Source organism: Lutra lutra, chromosome 7, assembly GCF_902655055.1.
Source record: "Lutra lutra chromosome 7, mLutLut1.2, whole genome shotgun sequence".
Classification (NCBI taxonomy): Eukaryota; Metazoa; Chordata; class Mammalia; order Carnivora; family Mustelidae; genus Lutra; species Lutra lutra.
Genome location: NC_062284.1, coordinates 11493688 through 11500536, shown reverse-complemented (window position 1 = coordinate 11500536; position 6849 = coordinate 11493688).

The window sequence follows — 6849 nt, the reverse complement described above, 5'->3', positions numbered from 1 at the left end:
ACATTGCCTGGTACAGGGGCCCTCGAGCAGCCCCGGGAGGCTGCCCAAGGTGGCGGTCCCCTCCCTCTGCCACGGCGCACCCCGCACTGTCCCTTGCTAACTCCTTCATGGGGGACATGCAGCGGAGTCCACTCGGACTGCCTTGCCTTCTCGCTGGAGAGGCCAGTCTGTGCACAGTGACGCGACCGGGTGTCCAGGGAGACAAGCATCCCAGGGACGCAGTCTCCTCTGAGAGGGAGACCCCCCACCCCAGAATGGAGGTGGGAGGAGCTTTGCTCTGGCAGGGTCCAGAGAGACCTCTGACCAGATCACCTGCGTGGATCTGGGGGATGAGCCAGACCAAGAGCAAGGGGGACCCTTCTATGCAGAGAGGTTGGGGAGCACAGAGGGCCTGGCCACCCAGGGGTGGAGTCGGAGGGCAACAGGACACAAGGGGACGGGACGCCCTGAGCCGGGGGCCAAGGTCCAGGTGAGGCTGCCAAGCGGCGGGAGGGAGCCCTGCCCAGCCCACCAGTGACCAGGGGGGCCTGACGTCTTGCTGCACCTGCCAGAGGAACCCATGTGCTGCTTTGAGCAGGGGCAGGACGTGCCCAGCTTGGGTTTTGAAGAAATAGTTCCAGATGGTGTGAAGTGCGGGGGGAGAGGAAGTTGAGGGCTCCAGGGCAGAGCTGGTCAGAAGGGGGATGGGGGCTGGTGCCAGAGGCGCCACGAAAGACCCACTTCGGGGCACAGCACAAGGTGGGGTTTGGCAATCGGGAGAAGCAGGGGAGGGTGCCAACCGCCTGGGTCGACGGGGATGCCACTTACTGAGCCCCAAAGGAGTGCATTCAGGACGCTAAAATCAAAATCTTACTTTAGGACACATTGGAAACCACATGCAGTTCAGTGGTCTTTAATTATTATTATTATTAGTAGTAGTAGTCGTAGTATTTTAGATTTTATTTATTTCAAGGGTAGGGAGGGGCAGAGGCAGAGGGAGAGAGCAAATCTCAGGCAGACTCCCCACTGAGCACGGGGCCCGACGTGGGCCTTGATCCCATGACCCTGAGATCCTGACCTGAGCCTAAGCCGAGTTGGACTCTCAACTGACTGAGCCACCCAGGCACCCCTACTGTCTTTAATTTTTAAATTAAATGATAAGCACTTCCCAGGAACGAGTATTTACAGAGTGCAGGGCTCATAAAGGAACGCCCAGAACGAAGGGAAGGTGTTGTCCTTGAACAAGATGGTTGCAATGGTGTGGTTGGTAAGACTGGCGGATGTCACTTGCGGGCTAGTCCCAAGGCCACGGTCCAGAGCCCCATGCCTTGGGGGAGGGGCAGAGCTGGGGGGTAGGCCATATGCTTGGAAAAGGACAGCTGGACTCTCCAAGATGAGATCTTACCCCAAATACCAAATTATGTAGGGAGCAAGGTTCTGATCCCGATGGGGAAAATGGTGGTAAAATTATAAAACGGAAAATTCAAAGAATAGCAAGGAATCCTTGGAGGGATGTTATCAACTCCCCACAGCTACCGGCTGGTGTGCAGGAGCCTCTGTGGGCCAGAAGGAGGCCCGTCCCACTCCTGGCCTTGCCTCTTGCTGGCTGGGTGACCTGGGACTTCAGGATCCTTGTCTGCACAAGGAAGGTCATGGGCCTCCTACAGGGATGCTTGGGAAGACTGGGGCAGGAATATCAGAATATAGGGAGCCCATCCCAGGAAGCCATACACCCCAACAAGCACCCACTCTCTCCCCTTCTCATCCCACTGGGTCACACTGCCTTCGGGGGCTCACTGCCTGGGCCGCCATCCAGGGGACGCTCCAGCACTCCAGGCAGGCCCCGGGCCCTGCTTGCTCCCAGGCTGACTGCGACCCGGAGAATCCCACCCTCTGGTCCCCCACACAGGGATCTCTCACCAGAGGAAGGGCGGGGACTCTACTTTGTGTGATGGGTTCATCTCTTAGGAATGATCCAGAAATCACATCTCTTTGCTCTGATTAGCCTTATTTGTCCAAGTCTTGAAACACTTGATGAGCTCTTTGTCCAGCTGCCACCTGGGCTGGAGAAGCTTGGCGTTCTGGCCAGGGGTCGGTGGGAACCCTGCATGCCCAAAGCAGGAGTCTAAGGACCTCTAATTCCATAGAGGCCCCCAGGGTCCCCACACCCCGAATCTGTGGGCCATGGACCCCCTCCCTGTCTCAACAGCTTCCCCTCGGCTACCTTCCCCATCCTTCTGGGCTTCCCACACTTTTGACCATTTGATCACTTCCGGCCATGACCCGGGTCTACACCCTGAAGAAGAGGAACAGAGTGGAACGCCCTCATGGAGGTCCCCAGCAGAACAGAGTTAATTAGGAGATCCAGGAGCGCCAGTCCAAGGGCTGGCGTGGTGGGGGCAGGGGGGTTTCTGGGATCCGGGGACGCGATCCCAGGCAGCCTAGATCCCAAGGCCAAAGCCAGCACATCCCCAGGCCTGATTCCATCCTCGCCCAGAGGAACCCTGGGACCACTCACGGATGCCTCCACGTTCGAACCCGTTCCTGCTCACCTCCTGCCTCCCTCCCGCAGGAACCAGAGCCCCCCTCAGGCCTGGTGCATGTGCTTTGTCTAAAGTCGTGTTCAAACCTACTTGCCACTGGGCAGGGGTCAGCGACCTCCGCCAGGGGCCAACGATGACAGCCCCTCCCCCACACTGTCCTCCTGCAGAGCAAACACCTACAGATGACCCTGACCTTGAGTTGTGCTGCTGCTTTGACAGTTTTCATGATGCCCCGAAGGTGGACACCTGGTTACTTCCAGATGAGCACCGCACCCATGCCACCTGCCTGCTCTGCCCTTGAGGACGGAGAAGGGGCTCCACGGAGTCAACCCAGGGTTCTGGTCCTGGGTCAGCAGGGAGTGAGGCCAGACCCTGCCTTGCCGGAAGGCTGGGTGGGTGGAGGGCCTTCAAATCCGGACCCTGAAGAGAAGAAGGATGGGAGAGAGGGTCCTTCAGATCTGAAGTCTGAGAGGCTCAGGGTCCCAGAAGGAGATGGTGCTGGGGTGCCAGTGGGCTCTCCGCTGGGTCACTGTGGTCCAGGGGTGGTCCTCCGCCTCCCTGCGGGCGGGGGGCAAGCCTTCTCAGCAATCCCACACATGACCCAGCTGCTGCTATAGAGCCTACCCCCGTTTACACCGAGACTGGAGCCCCCCAGCATGACAGCTACAGGTTTTGGCTTCCTGCCATGTGTCAGGCATCCTGCCAAATATTTGATCCAAGTGCGGATTTATCATGGTGGAGCCCCCTTCCGGCCACCTCCGTCCCAGAGTTCAGGTGGCTTGAAGCCCAGGCTCCATGTGAGAGAGGGGCCTGGAACACAGGGCTCCTGAGTGGCCTTCAGGTCAAGGCTGGGGGCCTGGACCACCAGAAACCGAATGCCAAGGTTAGGGCCAGGCCCCCCTCCCCTGGACAGTACGGGATAACGGCAGCCTCCGCCATGCTGACTTAACACACCTTCTCCTTTGCTCATGATCAGAAATGAATCCTTAAGGCAAGTGTCCCCAGGCTCCTCCCTCTGGGGGTCCTCTCTCTTGCCCTAACACAGCAACGAAGTCATCTCTCCTTTCCTTTCTCTGCCCCCCATCTTCCTTCCTTGCACAAACGTTTTTAGCAGCATCCCCTGTGGGCCCCGTGGGAATCCGTTCATTGATTCCGGAGGCCCTGTGAGGGGTCAAGCACTGTGCTCAGCACTGGGGACAGAGCAGTGACCCCAGCAGATGAATGTGCCCGCCGTCCCAGGACCGACCTCCGGGAGTGAGAGGCAGGCAGGGCATGAGTCAGGCTGCCGTGAGCCGAGCAGGGAAGGGGACACGGCATGGCGAGGTGGATGGCAGGCTGGCTGTCCCCACTTGCTGGTTCTCTGCCCCCCGAGCCAGTCCCACGCGGCTTCCGAGCCCGCCCATCTGCCACGGTGAGGAAGGGTTAGGACTGAATCACAGGGCCTGCCAGGATACAATGACACTGGTGCAAAGGCACCTGGGTGACAGTGGAGGGAGCCATTGAAGGAGGCGGTGACCAGCTGGCCTCGAGAGGTGGGAGGAGCTGGAGTGGGGTCCAAGTTCCAACTCTCCCAGATGTGTGACCTGAGGTCTCGGGGCCTCATGATGCTCCACTGAAAAATGGGGATAAATCCCACCTCCTAGGATTTTCTAGGATTATTTTCATGAAGACAAAATCATTAAAATACAAGAAAGCGACGGGCCCAGAGCTCGAGCCCCAGTAGCTGTCAGCAGACGGTGGGCTCTGCTCACAGGGGTGTCCCCGGGGCAGCCTCATTTACTCTCAGCTTTGGGCCACCAACAGTCCAGGGTTCCCAAACATACCTGATGTACATTCAGACCCCTTCCAGGGGCCAATATGTCTCCAGGCCCTCCCTCCATGGCTGGAGTTTTTATGATTCATGAGGCTAAACATCAATTCTTAATTGTAATAAATTGTAATTATAGCTCCTTTCAACCATAAACCCAAATGCGTTTATAATTAAGCCCAAACAAAACTACAAAAAAACCATGTGACGAAGGTGGGGTTGTCCAGGCTCCTGTCATTGGTGCCAGGGAGTGGCTCTGGTCCCCTCTACTTTTCACTCTTCAGACCCCGTGAAAGCTGACACCAGGCGTCCCTGCATCCACCTGGGTAAGGAGCATGGACGGACCCCTTGGATCCAACACGACCCTAGTGTCCTGGGTTCTTCTCTCCTTCCCACACTTCCAAATGATCCAGGGTTTGCTGAAATTACTTCTTTAAAATGTTCATCAAAAGGAAAACAAAAAATTTAAATTCTTCCAGATATCTCTAAGGACTATCGTTCCCATCAGACATCTGTAGCCCCAAGTTTGGGAACCGCTGAGCCAGTGCACCGTTGAGTGCTTCTGATCGCTGTTTTTACCTGCTGTCACAGGAGCCTCAGAGAGGATGGCAGGGAAGCAGAGAGCCCTTTAGGGCAGTGGGGACACGGTAGGGACCCTGTGGGGACAGTAGCTTCGAGGAGTCGGCCGCAGTAGTGGTGGTCACCTTGCCTCATCTTTAGCATGTCCCTGGCACGGCTCCCCCATCCGGCGTGGGCGGGACTACGTCCTCCCCGTCCCCAAAGGTTAACACCTGGCCAGGTTACAGCAGTCTACCGTGCACCTGACTTGGAGGTGAACTGTCTCCCCAGAGCCCATGCTCTCAGCTCAGCTGCTATGAGAGCCCTGGGTCTCCTTGCTGGGATCGAGGTCCTTCTTTTGTGAGCCCACTCAGCTCTGCATCTGCTGCCCTCACCTTCACACCTCCTTGCCTCCTCCCCATTCTGCCTGGTCCAGGGAGTCCAGGGCCAGGATGTGGGCTAAGGCAACTGGGGCTATGAAGCACAGCTGGAATGGGACCGTAATGGCTAGTGAGCGCCTCTCCGTACTGCCCACCGGGGGCCTCTGCAGCCCATCACCCTTCCAGGCAGCGCCCTGAAGGTCCCTGCACTTTCCCTCAATCCAGCAAATAAAGGGTTATCCTCTGGCATGCCAGGAGCATTTGGGAAGATGTTCCCGAAGAGAGAACCAACTGCTTGAAACATCCCCGGGAATCAGGAAGGCCTGCCTGCTGTGACCCAGACTCCGGTCTGAGCCCCCGCCTGCTCAGCCTGCTCAGCCCCCTGGGCTCCAAGCCCAGCCTCCACACGGGCCTTGCAGAAGCCACGGCTATGACTACGTGGAGGCACCAGAGTGGGCTGGGGCTCCAGTGGCAACTGTGGGCACAGGGAAAGGACAGACAGGAAGGGAAGCGGGAACAGCAGGGGCCGAGAAGGCTGCTCAGAGGAAACCAAGTTTGAATTGCCTCTTGAAGATGAACCCAGATTCATCAGGCAGCTGGCAGTGATGGAGGGGCATGAGGGACAGCAGCCTGGAGGTCAAGCTGTGCCTCGAGGACCGGCCAGAGGCTGCAAGAGCAGTTTGGAGGCTGAAGAGAGCGGCCAGCGAGGGCAGGTCACAGAGGGCTGAGGACCCAGGCCAGGAAGCTTAGAGCTCCGATGAGGATCGGGGGAATTGCAGTAATGCCCGGCCTCGTGGCTCAAGACGTCCCTCTGGTGGCCACACGGAGAGGAAAGGGAGGAGGGGCTGGACCCAGAAGGAGCCGGAGCCCGCGTGTCCCGGAACCAGGGGCTGCCAGAGGGAGAGAGCCACCTGGCTGGTTGAGGCCCCTGAGAGGGCTGGGCCAGGGCTGTCCAGCACTGCCCCCAGGGCCTCCTGCTGGTGTAGCAGGTGAGGCCGGCTTCTCCTGGCAGCCTCCCCTCCTCCCCATCCCCTGCCACACTTCCCGCAGGGGTGAGGTGACTCCCCATCTCCAACTCCACTGTGGCCTTTGGAGCTATGGGAGGTGCCCGCTAGGGCAGAGGAATGACCGTGAGCCTCTCTGGGGGGTTCTGTAAATTCAGCTGTCGGCGGCCAGGCAGGCTGTTTGTGGAAATCTGCTGCCCCCTGCAGGAAGATTCTAGAACCACAGTCACTCAGGACCCTCCCTCCAGGAAGGAGCGGGAACTTGGGCTCCTCTTCCAAACGGCAGGGGCAGGCCCCCAGCTCTGGTGGCAGGAGTGGTCTCCGCTGAGCCTGGGAAGGTCTTAACACCGCCCTCTGAGAATGATGACAGGTGCCAAGCCCAGCTCAGCCACCCTCAATGGCCTCACTCACCCCACCACAGCCTGGCAAACTCCCGCTGTCTGTATCCTGTACTTGAGGCTCACAGAGGGAGAGAATGAGCCCCAGAAGGCCAGCTGCTTCAAACCCAGCTCTGTCCCCTTCCTGGACCCACGGCTTCCCCGATCCCCTCCCCTGGGCTCAGCTAGCAGCACTCCTGT